A 15557-nucleotide genomic window follows, 5' to 3' on the forward strand; every position below is an offset into this window, starting at 1 on the left:
AATTACTGTGTTTTTACTGGAGCCAATGGTCTCACAGGGAGGACCATGGCTCCATCATTGGGGCCAATCACTGCATTCACTGCTACTCAGCGAGTGCAGCATTTGGCCAAATGATGGAGCCATGGTCCAGCCCCCGAGACAATTGACTGCAGTAAGAACACAGTACCGGTAATTCATGGAGCTGGGAGACAGAGGAGGACGTGGCACACCAGGAGAACACATGTAAGGATCCGCTCCTCTCGGCCGCAGTATGGCTTGAGGCGACGACTGAGGTAGAGTCAGCTGGCACTTAGCAGGGGTTTATTTTAATAATATAAAATTATAGGTTCTGACCCTGCCTAGGATTGAACCCTGGTCTCCCACATCAGGAAGTGGAGAGCTTGACCACTGTGCTATGGTTAACACTCTCAGAAAGCTTTGCTGGTCAGCATTGGGTGGGTCAGCTGACCTGTTGTGGTCATCTGTTTCAGCTGATCTCACTGTCAGCTGATTTATGCCTGCGTGTGATTGGCTGTTGTGTGCATGTGGCCGGCCACTGATTGGTTGCATGTAGTATATAAGTTTGCTGAGTGCTTCCTGTCATTGCCCGTGATAGTGTTAGCTAGTCTAGCTGCTGGGTGCGTGTATCCTGGTTGGAAAACTATTCTTTATTGAATTACTTGGCTTTTGACCTCTGCCTGATTTTGGACCTTCCTTGCTAGCTGCCTGAACTGACCCCGGAAACTCTCGACTACTCTCTTGCCTGCTCCTTCTGTACTGCGAATCTCGGATACCTGTGTATGACCCCGGACTGTTATTGGACTCTGCTTTTGTTTCTTGTTTGGTGTTGGTGATCTATCTATACCCACCCTGCATTCAGCCTCAATATCTTGTGCCCTAAAGGCCTGGGTGTAACTGAAGTCGGGTAGGTGTTGTCTCACACCTCCCGTTCAAGCGGGGACGCGCCACACAAGGCGAAGACGGCGGAGGTAGATTGGGACATTGAGGCTGATTCGTGGGTGGATAGGTTGCCAGGCCTTACAACACAGGGGGACACTGTGAAGACACGGGGTCAGAGGAGAACAACTACAGGCATGTACAGTGCATACCGTACTTGTGGGGGATACCAGGCATCGGTCTGAATTGAATTGTGCATCTTATGGTTCTAAAAATTCAGTAGATAATGATCTGGGAGGGATCTATCTGTTGGCCACATTGGCCAGTGTATGGCGACCTTGTGAGATGTTAAAGCAGTAGGATCAGCCATACTATGCCAGGAAAAAAAACACATTTATAAGTAGATAAACACTTGATCTACTTACATAACACATGTATTATACTGTCCACGTTTTGATTTCAGTGAATGTTATATAGTAAATCACGAGAGTTCTGTTCCTGGTGGGGGCCATGTCTTTTGCCCACAGTTAAGGCTAACTCGTGATGTCATTTCTGCCCTTTACTTTTTTTCTTGTCTCCTCCAATCGCTGAGTCCCCTCAGCCTTGCTTGTAAACACAAGTGAGTAGGGGATTGGGTTTCAGATAAGCAGCTGGCAGGGAAATAAAGGAAAGAGGAGGAATACATTATAGATAAAAAGAACCCCCAGCATGCAATTCTGTGGCACCGACTACTAAAGGGCCAGTGCTCCTTAAGTATGTGATAACTCCAAATCATAACAGCAGAAAATGTTTTGAAACTTTTGAATGCAGGATTAGCATCTTTATCACTTAATACACTCAGACCCGTTGCTGTTGAAATTTGATTTTTATGGTGACGATACCGCTTTAACAGTTCAGAGTCATTAAAGATACAGTACTCGCTGAGTTTGGGGCTGTGTCCTGATACAAACCCATCACTAGGCTATAGCCTGCCAACACATTCTGCTGCCGTGGAGGAGGGAAGAGGGAATACTGCAGGGCAGGACTGATGCAGCTCCTGGAGGAGGAGTAAGGAGGGGAACACTGTGCTCTGCTGCTTCATATAGCCTGTGTACCTTAAATGTGTTTGCCATTTCAGTACAGCTTGCATCCTCTACTCGCCTGACTGCATTTCCCGACATAATGTAGTGACCAATAGGAAGGCCTCAACCTCCTGAGAGGAAGTTAACCAGGTAGGAGAGGTCTTATGGTGACCCTGAAGCAACCTAAAAGTCAGAGGTGGAGATTCTGATCCCATAGAGCCTCCTGGTCCTCCCTCAGTGTCCTCGTTTGACTGTTGTGCCCCCCACCCCTAAAATTATTCAAACTTTCCCCTTTGGATGTAGTGCTAGTAGCGATGTCATGTGCATGAGCAAAGCGCTTCCGGCCGGAGCCCACACGATCAAGGACCCTTTCCTGAAAGGCTAGCGCCTAACGCACTAATGACGTACCTTGCCGACCCGGAAGTAGCCCTGAGGTCACTACACAGGGAATGTTCTCCAGTGGACAGTTCTTCCCATCACTATTCACAAGTACTCATGTTGCCGACTAGCTGTGAAGACGACTCTGGAATGAAAAAAGTACCCCTGGGGGTACTCACCTCGGTAGGGGGAAGCCTTTGGATCCTATCGAGGCTTCCCTCGTCCTCCTGTGTCCCATGGTGGTCTCACTGCAGCCCACAGAATGCACAGCCAACAATTTGTCAGGCTGTGCAATATTTACCTTCCCGGCTCCAGCGGGGGCGCTGTTGCGGCTCTCCGCTCGGAAAAATAGGCGGAAATAGCCGATTTCTGTCGGGTCCGACTTGTGCCTGTGCAGTAGAGAGGACCCAACTGCAATCGGCTATTTCCAGGAGCTGAGAGCCGCTACTGCGCCTGTGCTGGAGCCGGGAAAGTAAGTATTTACATCCCGCTGCTCATTGGGCTGCAGCGAGAGCGCCATGGGACAGAGGATGATGAGGGAAGCCTCATTAGGATCCAGAGGCTTCCCCCTACCGAGGTGAGTACCCCCTGGGATTCCTCTTTAACATCCCCCATACCAAGCAACATTACTACCAGGTGAGGTTGGAGGTTCATAGGATAATAGGGGGTGACACCATGAGTTTCCGAACTGGATGACACCAACCCTAGTGACAAATCTGCTTCCCAGGAGTCCAAAAGCTGCGAATTTTGAAAGGGGGACAGCGGTGGAACAAGGTGACAGAGAGAGGATCAAGAAGGCTCTGAGGCTCAAAGCCTTCCTTTTTCTTAGGTGTGTATCGAATCGATTTTGATTTAGGTCACTTCAGGTTTGCTGTGAGCAAGTATGGACAGGTGCGCAGCTGCAGGCAAGCAGAATGGAACTTCATTTCCAAAGATATCAGTTATCATTCAGTCATTGGCCTAACTGCTTTGAGATTTTGCTGTGTACAATTTTGGATCTAATGCTGGATACACACGATGCGTTTTTGTGTTCGTTTTTGCGGTCGATTCGCGTTGATTCGATTATTCGATTCGGATTTCGATCGTTTTTGCCGTCGATTTGGCATCATTAACATGCAAATCGACGGCAAAAACGATCGAAATCCGAATAGAGCATGTTGGAAATAATCGAATTGATGCGAATCGACCGCAAAAACGAACGCAAAAACGCATCGTGTGTATTCAGCATAACTGGGAATAACAGTCTGACAGACAGAATGCAGGCAGCATCAGGAGCCTAAAAGGCAACACTGGGCCTAACAGGCAATGAGGGGCCTAACAGGCAATGAGGGGCCTAACAGGCAATGAGGGGCCTAACAGGCAATGAGGAGCCTAACAGGCAATGAGGAGCCTAACAGGCAATGAGGGGCCTAACAGGCAATGAGGGGCCTAACAGGCAATGAGGGGCCTAACAGGCAATGAGGAGCCTAACAGGCAATGAGGAGCCTAACAGGCAATGAGGAGCCTAACAGGCAATGAGGGGCCTAACAGGCAATGAGGGGCCTAACAGGCAATGAGGAGCCTAACAGGCAATGAGGAGCCTAACAGGCAATGAGGAGCCTAACAGGCAATGAGGGGCCTAACAGGCAATGAGGAGCCTAAGGGCCTGTTCAGACTATCTGCGTATGAAGAATGCGTTTAAAATCAAAGAAACGCAAGTTGAAAAACGCATGCGTTTTTCTTGCGTTCTAATGCGTATTCTATTGCGTTTTGCACACACACGTGACCCAGGGGAAAAAAAAGAATTATGAGAACCGCAGAGGAAAACTGACGCTAAAAACGCAATAGTACGCGTTTTTGATACGCGTCCATAGACTTTCATTGCGTCCGTTTCTATGCGTGAAGCACAGAACTGCATGCAGCAATGCGGATGAGAAACGTATGCGTCTCATACGCATACATGTGAACTAGCCCATTCAAAAGCATTAGAAACCGTTTCTATGCGTTTTTGGTACCCAGACAAGTTCCCTGAAAACGTCTAGGAACGCGCATAGTCTGAACAGGCCCTAACAGGCAATGAGGAGCCTAACAGACAATGAGGAGCATAGCAGGCAATGAGGAGCCTAACAGGCAATGAGGAGCCTAACAGGCAATGCTCGGCCTATATTCATCACTCTGAGGCTAGTTACACACCAGGACGTTGCGTTTAGGGGACGTTATAGGGCACATAACGTGCCCCTAACGCAACGCCTGGTGCTCTCTGGTGTGGACGTCGGTGTGAGCCGCGTTGTGCAGCTCACTCTGGCGTCCGTGATGCCGTGATGCGTACTCTTGGACGCATGCGGCATCACGTGGTCCCGCCCAGCCAATCGCCACACAGAGCGGCCACTCCAGGAAGTAAACACTGCACGTCACTGAGTGCAGTGAATATTAATTAGCCATGTGCCCGGCCGCTCTCCCCTCCTCCCCAACATGACTGAGCATGTGCAAACAGTCTAACGCGGCTTGGCCGCGTAGAACGCACAGCATGCAGCACTTTGCTGCGTTACAATGTAACACAACGTGGGCAGTGTGAACAGCCCACTTGTGTTACATTGCTGTGCGTTGGGGGAGCGTTACAGGCTGCACTAACGTGCGCCTGTAACGTCCCTGTGTGCAAGAAGCCTAAAGACACAGCAGATGGGCAGAAATGAATACCCTATACAACATAGTTGCACAAAGAGCACAAAACAAAGCACATTTGTTGACATCTGGAATGATAAAGTAAACAGGCAACTCACAACTGGGATACATCACTCAGAAAGTTCACAATCAACATCACAGTATACTGTACATTCTGGGCAACCATAACGATCCTGATAAAAACAGATATGGACAAACAGCAGTCTATTAACAGCAATAGGGGATAAGGTTGTGAGCTCCTCTGAGGCCAGTCAGTGACGTGACTATGTGACTATGTACTCTGTAAAATGCTGCAGAAGATGCCAGTGCTATATAAATACATACTAATAATATGGTAGGACATTAGACTATGACTTTGGTAGGATTAGAGTGTGAGCTCCTTTGAGAACAGTCAGTGAAATGACTATGTAATCTGTACAGTGCTGCAGAAGATGCCAGTGCTATATAAATACATAATAATAATATGGTAGGACATTAGACTATGACTTTGGTAGGATTAGAGTGTGAGCTCCTCTGAGGACAGTCAGTGACATGACTATGTACTCTGTACAGTGCTGCAGAAGATGTCAGTTCTATATAAATACATATTAATAATAGGTTTATCAGGCTGGTACCAGCAACGGGGCAATATTTGTAACCTTCTCAGCCCCACAGAGGGGCATAAATCAAAAAAGAGGGCACCAGTCCCTAAGAACTTCCATAACACCTCCTCTGCATCCCCTCAATGAGAAACCATATTAATTTTATAAGAAATGTACACCTGCTAAGCCCAGCCCCTGCTACAGCCCCCTCATTCTGTCCCCCTGTCACAGCTCCATACAAAGCCCATGCATAGGGCACCATCAGGCCATCCCTAATAGGGCACCATACAAAGCCTATGCATAGGGCACCATACAAAGCCTATGCATAGGGCACCATCAGGCCAACCCTGATAGGGCACCATACAAAGCCTATGCATAGGGCACCATCAGGCCATCCCTAATAGGGCACCATACAAAGCCTATGCATAGGGCACCATACAAAGCCTATGCATAGGGCACCATCAGGCCAGCCCTGATAGGGCACCATACAAAGCCTATGCATAGGGCACCATCAGGCCATCCCTAATAGGGCACCATACAAAGCCTATGCATAGGGCACCATCAGGCCAGCCCTGATAGGGCACCATACAAAGCCTATGCATAGGGCACCATACAAAGCCTATGCATAGGGCACCATCAGGCCAGCCCTGATAGGGCACCATACAAAGCCTATGCATAGGGCACCATCAGGCCAGCCCTGATAGGGCACCATACAAAGCCTATGCATAGGGCACCATCAGGCCAGCCCTGATAGGGCACCATACAAAGCCTATGCATAGGGCACCATACAAAGCCTATGCATAGGGCACCACCAGGCCAGCCCTGATAGGGCACCATACAAAGCCTATGCATAGGGCACCACCAGGCCAGCCCTGATAGGGCACCATACAAAGCTCTATGCATAGGGCAACCCCACAGCCTGCATCCCTCCCCCCAGGACATTGGCAGCAATGATCAGCAGCCATCACTGCCCATCTGTAGTGCAGGTGCAGAGTGTATGGGCAGCAATGGATGGAGCCTGGCTGCAGCATGCAGGGGGTACAGCAGGCCTGGACAATGGGCAGAGCTCTGGCACACAGGACTGCTGCTGGGGTCAGCTGGGCGGCGGCATCCCCGGGCATGGCTCACCTGCTCTGCTTGCTGGGCTCTGGGCAGCTCTGGCACAGGCTGGCTGGCTGGGCTGGGCTCCTCTGCGTGCGCCTCTCACAGCACCTTCAATCGGGGCAGACACTGGAGGGCGGGCTCATCCGCCTGACAGAGCATCCCTCCAGCCAATAGCTCGCCGCAGAGACGTCCAGCAAGGTAGAGTGTGCACAGAGACGGAGCCCTGATTGGCTGCGGACGCCTGTAGTTCCAGTGCTGGTTTAGGTCAGCGAGTATCCATCGTTTGCAACTACGTCTCCCAGAATGCAGCGCGACGGGCAGCTGGCGAGACTAGGTGGAGCCCGCACACAGCTCAGCGATGGGGGAATGAATCGCCTGCTGGTTGTCATGGAGACCCCAGGGGTACCTGACAATGAGGGAGAGGCCCAGCCAAGTGCTGCACCCCGGGGGAGGGCAGAGCCTCCTCCACACACTACATATATATATATAGTCCTGCAGCTTAGCTGTTATCTGTATCCACATCATGCAGAGCAAGCATATAATCACCAAACCCTGCAACAAGCATGTGCCATCTACATAGACACCCTGCAGCCAGCATGTGGCATCTGCCCAACCAACCCTGCAACAAGCATGCGCCATTTGTATCCACACCCTGCAGCAAGCATATGTAATCTTGTCCACCAAACCCCGCAACAAGCATGTGCCATCTGTATCCACACCCTGCAGCAAACATGTCACCTGCCCACCCAACCCTGCAGCAAGCATGTGCCATTTGTATCCACACCCTGCAGCAAGCATATGTAATCTGTCCACCAAACCCTGCAGCAAGCATATGTCACCTGCTCACCCAACCCTGCAGCAAGCATGTGCCATCTGTATCCGCAACAAGCATGCGTCATCGCCAAACCCTGCAGCAAACTTGTGTCATCTGTTCCCACCCAACCCTGCAGCAAGCATATGTCACCTGCTCACCCAACCCTGCAGCAAGCATGTGCCATCTGTATCCGCAAGCATGTGTCATCTCCAACAGGGATGCTCGGGTAGTACTTTTTAAAACCCGACCGGATCCGGGTTCCCAGATATCCGGATCCAATTCGGATATCCGGATCCGACCTTGCGGATATCCGAGTGAATTCAGATATCTGACCAAATTACCCGCGGGTACCCGACCTATTCGGGTATCCGGATAGAAAAACTGGAAGTGCCCTTTAAATAGCTTTAAAAAGGGTTTTTAGGGTAAATGATGCATGTAGCATCATGTTTTTTTTTAAGGGAAACACTAATTTATTATTTGGTGGACATAAAATGAAAGAAAAAAAAGAAAAAAGCTGTCAATTAACATCGGTCGTGCAGCCCACATTGTGTCTAAAGTCCAATCGCACAACTGGGACATGACAGTTTTCAGCCCAGACACCTCCAAAAAATGACACCGCAATTGTGTTTTGGGTTGAATATAGGTGGTGGTATCAGCAGCAGTGGCCTGTGGCACCGTAGCGGTGGGAGCCAGCACCAGCTTGCTTCAGCCTCTTGAACTCCTCATGCTCAACAATGTGTTTTTTGGCCAGATGGGTGATGAAGCTGGAGGTGCCATACTTGTAGGGGTCACAACCTCTGCTCATCTGTAGTTTGCACACACTGCATATGGCAAACTTGCTGTCCAATGAGGGCAGAGTGAAAAACCGCCAGATTCGGGAGGTGAAGATTCCCCTGCGGCCTGAATGGGATGCTGCGGCGTTTCTCCCTGTGGCGGTTGGGGGTTGAGTGGTGCGGCTGGTGGTAGCGGCAGAAGGATGTGGTGGGTCCCGCATTCCACGGCCACTGTCTGCAATGCTGATCCTCCGTGCCAAACCCACCGACGCATCCTCAGAGATGGTAGTCACGGTCCTTCATCCCATCATCAACATCATACCCCCCCCCCCCCCTCCTCAAAAGCCAGAACATCCTCCTCAAACTCCTTGCGGCTAACAGCCCTGAGTTCAATCGTGGCGCCTGGAGCGAAAAGCTCGCTGACTGAGGGTAGGCTGCCCGCTGGGGTCGACACTGACACAGCAGACCTTCTGAGGGTGGCCGTAATGTTACAATACAATACAATAACATTTGTAAAGTGCTTTTCTCCCATAGGACTCAAAGCGCATGTTGCTCCCTGTCCTATTGCCCTTGCTGCCCCTCCCCCGGCTGCCGGTGCCAGCAGACATAGTACAACTTATACGTGATGATGTCACCAGATGATGTGGGGTACTTTTACTTTAATGAAATCGGGGTAGGACTTTCAATCAAATCAGCACGGAGTGACAGACCGCAGAGTAGAGGACAGACAGTGCACACTATGGGCCTGATTCACAAAGCGGTGCTAACAGTTAGCACACTGATGAAAAGCCCTTTATCACGCCTAAACTCAGTTTAGGCATGATAAGTTTAGGTGTGATAAGTTTAGGCATGATAAGTTTAGGCGTGATAAGTTCAGGCACCAACTGGGTTAGGCACCAACTGGGTTAGCACCGCAGTGCACCGCTAATCAAAAGTTTTGCGCTAGCAAAGTCTGGTGCACTTCGCATAGAGTTTAATGGTGCTGCTTTGCGTTCGGGACTTTGCGCGCAATCTAAACTTATCTAACTTTATCACGCCTAAACTTATCACACCTAAACTGGCTTTTCACCAGCGTGGTGCAATGGTTATCATGCCTAAAGTCTCTAACTGGGTTAGCACCGCTTTGTGAATCGAGCCCAATCTGTCTAACTGGCACACTGACAATGCTCAGCACAGCAGCACTGCAGTAATCTGTAGTAAGCTAACACAGTACTACTCTCTCTAACAACTAACTGCAGTACTAACTAACTATATAATACAATACACAATAATCCTATTCCCTAACCTATACTGTCCTGCTGGCCTGCACAGCACACACAGACAGGACCTAACTGAGTGAATGAACTCAAACAATTACACTAGCTAGCTAAAAAACAATTGAACAACAGTATAGTGAAGGTGTTTAGCACTCAAAGCTTTAGGTTTATCACTGTATACAGGCAGCACTTGCTAAGCCAACAGCACTGGAGCAAGTCTGTCAATGACAAGCAAGGACGATCTGTCTCATCATGCCAGCCCTCCTTATTACATAGGGGGGCCGGCCAGGGTTCACTTCTATGATTGGGTGTCAGGGCTTAGGCTGGGAAGCCTCTGATTGGCTCACTGAGGTCAGATGGGGCTGGCCAGAGTTCCCCTCTGTGATTGGTTGCTAGGGCTTCTGCTGGGAGCCCTTTGATTGGCTGGGAGCCCGCTGATTGGCTCAATGACATCATCTCCCTTGTTACAGTACCCGGATTTGGATATCCGTCGGATATCCGCGGGTATCCGGATTATGCGGCCAGATATCTGCATAGAGCTATCCGGATATTGGCCCAGGTATCCGGGAATCCGGATCTGACCGGATAGCGGAAAAGTGGTTGGATACCTGGGTTATCCGGGTACCCGGGATCCGGATGAGCATCCCTGATCTCCAAACCCTGCAGCAAACTTGTGTCATCTGTTCCCACCCAACCCTGCAGTATGCACGTGTTATCTGTATCCACACCCTGTAACAGGCATGTGTCATCTGTATTACAGTGGCCAGACGTCCCAATTTACCTGGTAGGTCAAGATTTAGGGTCCCCCGTCGCCCAAGTACAGTCCGCACTTATGCCGTAGCATAAAGCCACACGCAGGGGCATAACTAAATATCCCTGGGCCCCTCTGCAAAACTTTGCATGCCCCCCTCCCCCCCCCCCCCCCCCCCTCGCTTTCTACACAAGTAAACTGAGAGCCAATGTTATTCAACTGGCTTGTGCACACTTGAGTGTGTTTTCCCAATTGCATGAGCTTCTGTGACAAAATCAGGGATTCTCATCCGGATACCGGTTATCCGGGTAACCCGGATATCCGTCCATGTTTACGCTATCTGGATCAGATTCAAAATTTCTATAGAAATCCGCATAGCTATCTGCGGATATTTTGCCGTATAACCCGGATATCCGGATCTGAAATACTGTAACTAAGGTGATGACGTCCAGGAGCCAATCAGAGGGCTCCCAGCAGAAGCCCTAGCAACCAATCACAGAGGAGAACCCTGGCCAGCCACACCTGACCTCATTGAGCCAATCAGAGGCCTCCCAGCCTAAGCCCTGGCACCCAATCACAGAAAGGAAATCCGACGTGTGTATGGGCCTTTACCTGCCAGATAGATAATTTCCAACATGATGGAAATTAGCTAACCAACTATCTGCCTAGCAATTAGGCATTGTTCTACTCAGCAGGAGATAACCAGAAGACAATGCACCAGAGATAATGACCAGTGTCTGCCAATAATCTAATTACAGAAAGACTTACAGAAAATCTAAAGCCCCATCTACACCATGCCATATTGCAGCGATCCGGCGGCTCGATTGGCCACCGGATCGCCTCTTCCGCGTGCCCGCCGCGTCCCCGCTCGCCACGCGTGCGCTGCATTCGATTCCCCGCTCATGCCCGCTCGTCCCCACCGGCGCTGCTTATCTCCCGCACGATTCCCTGCCATTGTCCCCTCGCGGGGAGCGAGCAGGGAATCGGCGGTGTGGAGATCCGTCCTGTCGGATCTTATCAATCGAGCCGCATCAGCGGCTCGATTGATAAGGAGCATCCCGGCCGCATCTACTCGTGTAGATGCGGCTTTAAGCGTTTAAAGCCGCATCTACACGAGTAGATGCGGCCGCGATGCTTCTTATCAATCGAGCCGCTGATGCGGCTCGATTGATAAGAAACCTGACAGGACGGATCTCCGCACCGCCGATTCCCTGCTCGATCCCCGCGAGGGGGACAATGGCAGGGAATCGTGCGGGAGATAAGCGGCGCCGGCGGGGACGAGCGGGGAATCGAATGCGGCGCACGCGCGGCGAGCAGGGACGCGACGGGCACGCGGAAGAGGCGATCCGGCGGCTAATCGAGCCGCCGGATCGCTACAATGTCCCATGGTGTAGATGGGGTTTAACAGAAAAATCTAATAGAAAATTGCATAGTGTGTACTAGGCATAGAGACTGGTCATTGTCTCTGGTGCATTGTCTTCTAGTTTATCCTGCTGAGTAGAACAATGCCTAATTGCTAGGCAGATAGATGGTTAGATCATTTCCAACATGTTGGACATTATCTATCTGGCAGGTAAATCTAACAGAAAATCTAATGCCGGGCATACACAGCTCGTTTTCTGCGCCGGAATCGAGCCGCTGGCTCGATCCCGACACATCCCCACGGGCGCCGGATTAATTCCTGCTCATCCCCACGGGCACTTTCTTATCTGCGCTTCGTTTTTTCTTTTGTCCTGCCCGCCGGTATCGAGTGCGGAATTGATCCGGCGGGGTATCGGACACGTTGGATATTATCAATTGAGCCATCAGCACCTCGATTGATAATAAAAAACTAACCGTGTATGCCCAGCATAACAGAAAATGTTATGGTGTGTACCTAGCATAATACTTTTAGCCACACCCTCTCAACAAGCACGCAGATCAGGTGCTCTGACTGAAGTCAGACTTGATGAGCTGCATGCTTGTTTCTGGTGTGTGAATCAGCTACTACCGCAGCCAAGGAGATCAGCAGGACTGCCAAGCAACTGGTATTGTTTAAATGGAAACATCCATATCCCTCTCAATTTAGGTTCCCTTGAATTGTCAGTCTCTCAGAACAGGGAAAAGTGACTTCTTCCCCCACAGGGCCCCTGTGGATTCTGGGCCCCCCTGCGGCTGCATCCCTTTCAGGGTCTATTGTTACCCCACTGGCCACACATGCATGAGCACCTTCGTGGTACTGCGGAGGTGTGGATCAGACTGCGCATGCAGATAACTCCTCGCCAAATTACTTCTGAATGCTTTTTATTGTTTTATGAATTCTTTGGAATGTCTGTAATTCTGCTCTGTATACATTTGTAAGATCTCTGAACTGTATATTTTTTTAAGCGTTAACCTGTGTTGGTATGTAATATAATATGTTCATCTAATAGTTGCGCACTTAGATACTGCAAATCTAGCGTCTCTCTTTCTCATGCAAGACAATCCTACACGTCAGATAGTGTGGAGTTCTTCCTAAATGACCTCCAGGTTGCAGTGACCAATTATTGCGGTAAATCACCTCCACCGCACCCCACGCAGTGGGAACTCACCGCATACAAGTGACCCTCTGTTAGATGGGTCTCCAGCGCCTATGGGCTCATCTGGCCGCCCCCTGCCATTCAAGGATTCTTCTCCACAGTTGTCACTCTGCTGCAGTACCAATACACCTCAAGAAAACATAACCAGAGCTCCCATAGCGTAAAATTGTAAAACTACTTTAATTTTAAAAGAATGGCACACTTACAAATGTGTCCGATGTTTGAGGCACAGAGTTTTTACGGGCTCCACCCCAATCGTGGGCCGCTGGGTCGGCTTGGTTGCGCTGGTTGGTTTAGCTTCCCTCTGACTCCTCATGTATCCCCCTGTGCTGTTTCCACGTCTGCTGGCCACGTGCGCTTTACCGGTTTCGTCGCCTGTAGCGACTCTGATGCTTCTGATGAGTCGCTACAGGCAACGAAACCGGTAAAGCGCACGGGGCCAGCAGACATGGAAACAGCACAGGGGGATACATGAGGAGTCAGAGGGAAGCTAAACCAACCAGCGCAACCAAGCCGACCCAGCGGCCCACGATTGGGGTGGAGCCCATAAAAACTCTGTGCCTCAAACATCGGACACGTTTGTAAGTGTGCCATTCTTTTAAAATTAAAGTAGTTTTACAATTGTACGCTATGGGAGCTCTGGTTATGTTTTCTGGAGGTGTATTGGTACTGCAGCAGAGTGACAACTGTGGAGAAGAATCCTTGAATGGCAGGGGGCGGCCAGATGAGCCCATAGGCGCTGGAGACCCATCTAACAGAGGGTCACTTGTATGCGGTGAGTTCCCACTGCGTGGGGTGCGGTGGAGGTGATTTACCGCAATAATTGGTCACTGCAACCTGGAGGTCATTTAGGAAGAACTCCACACTATCTGACGTGTAGGATTGTCTTGCATGAGAAAGAGAGACGCTAGATTTGCAGTATCTAAGTGTGCAGCTATTGGTTGAACATTGACACTTATTCGTATGTAGAGCAGCGCACCACCAGTGAAACCGCGTGTATTGTATTATCAGCGCAGTTTTTAAGCATTTATGTAATATAATATATCCCCGGGGCACTTTCAGCAAGTAGTTTGTATGTTCTCCATTTGTCTGTATGAGTTTCCTCTGGGCACTCGTGTTTCCTCCCACACAGAGGTGGCCTTAGAGTACACGGGGCCTGGGGTGAGTGTCATATGTGAGGGTCAATATATTCTACTGGTGCTAGTGTAGAGTCTTTCCCCGTTTACCAGATTCCACAATAAGATGCTCCTGAGTGAGACCTGTGAGGTTTATAGTCGCAGTAGTTTGAGCAGGGTCAGTGGGATTTTGTGCAGGAAGTGACCCGAAGACACACCTCCTTGATTGAGTGACCGCTGGCTTGCTGCGAGTGCGCAATCAAGGAAGCACATGCCGACGGGTCAGCACCTGAGCTTGAGCTGACCAGGAAGAGTGGGGCTCTCAGTGCGAGTGCAGTGAGCATGACCGCGGGGTCCCCCCTTCAGGTGCGGGGCCTGGAGCGATCTCCCCACTTGTCCCACCCAAAGGCCGCCTCTGTCTGCTCCCACATCCCAAAAACAGAGATTCATTAATTTGCTGCACCATAAAATTAGTCCTAGACTGTGATGGGCATATGACTGTGGAAGAGATTAGGTTTTGAGTCCCTCTGAGGGACAGTTCGGCCCGGTTCACATTGGAGCTAAAAAACTGTTCGTCTTGGTTAGGAAGGGAAAGGATCATAAAAGATGGGAACGGATCCAATGATATTGTAAGGATCCGTTCACATCCGTCCCTTCAATCGGATGCATACCGCACGATCCACTGAATGGACTGCAACTTTGTTCTGCAGCAACTTTTCTGGACCGCTGAGCCCACTGCATTGTGGGCAATTAGAAAATGTAATGTTTCTGCACACTAGTGAAGAAAAGGACGGTTCTAAATACAAAAATCAACTTTGGGGGTGGGGGTCTAGGAGAGATGTGAGGAAACGGAACAAAAGCAGTGGAATCGAAACTGAGAGGCAACGAATTGAAAATGGATCCGATCGACCTGTGATCAGAACCGTTTCCATTTATATGTTACACATGCAAGGGAAAGATAAGCCTAGTACACCCACATTCAATTTCAATTGGCCGCTGATTGTCCAATTGAGGTAAGCTCTCCTACTACATGGAAGAGGTAAAACTGGCCAATGATTGGCCAAAAGAAAATTGCAGGTCGGACTCTGGGGCCTACTTAGAAAGTAGCAATAAGCTGCCACTTGCTACTTTGCCCGGCATCCTGCTCCATTGCGCCTTTTGTAAACAGACCCTCTCAGTTTCCCCCTTGGCACATTGCAGGAAGACGTAGCAGGTAGGCTTGATGTTCAGCTCTTGACTCAAGCAACAGCCCTTTGGGCCGAAGCCATCAAAGGCAAGCATTGCCAAGGTGTGCCTGTGAGTGTGTTTGGAGACTAGGGTGGGCTTGGCCATAATGTCCTTGCTCTCGCAGGTAGAACCCCCACTGCGTTACCTTGAATGGGGCTAAAAATGTGGGGCTGGCTGATACAAGTTTCCCCTGAAATGGAACCTTGCACTAGTATTTGCAAGTTTGTGCGTGGTGCTGAGGATTGTGCGAAAGCCTCTTCCAGAGACGTTAGGTAAATGCCGCTGCAAGAACGCTGCACATTTTTTTCAAACACTGTGCCGACTTTTCTCCGGATGAGGCCAAAGATGACCGTAGTCGGCAGTATTTGAACCTGTGCGGGGAGACCCCAATGGATTTATAGT

At 50.0% G+C, this 15557-nt stretch overlaps 1 protein-coding gene and 1 non-coding gene across 4 annotated transcripts in view; both read right to left on the minus strand.

Annotated features, from left to right (window-relative positions):
- Positions 1-6787, minus strand: part of DPYSL5 (dihydropyrimidinase like 5) — a 166274-nt gene extending 159487 nt beyond the window's left edge. For 2 of the 3 annotated variants that reach the window (XM_068279883.1, XM_068279880.1), the window contains exon 1: positions 5075-5096. The gene's annotated coding sequence lies outside the window, so the exon portion shown is untranslated. Of the gene's footprint in view, positions 1-5074; positions 5097-6685 lie in introns of those variants that run through there. The other variant, XM_068279881.1, reaches the window with a different exon arrangement.
- An 8718-nt stretch (positions 6788-15505) lies between these two features.
- TRNAY-AUA (transfer RNA tyrosine (anticodon AUA)) overlaps positions 15506-15557 on the minus strand; it is an 82-nt gene continuing 30 nt past the window's right edge. The window contains exon 1 of the tRNA in view: positions 15506-15557. This exon is cut by the window's right edge and continues 30 nt beyond it. This is a non-coding gene — a tRNA (tRNA-Tyr).

This window comes from Hyperolius riggenbachi, chromosome 4, assembly GCF_040937935.1.
Source record: "Hyperolius riggenbachi isolate aHypRig1 chromosome 4, aHypRig1.pri, whole genome shotgun sequence".
NCBI classification, from domain to species: domain Eukaryota; kingdom Metazoa; phylum Chordata; class Amphibia; order Anura; family Hyperoliidae; genus Hyperolius; species Hyperolius riggenbachi.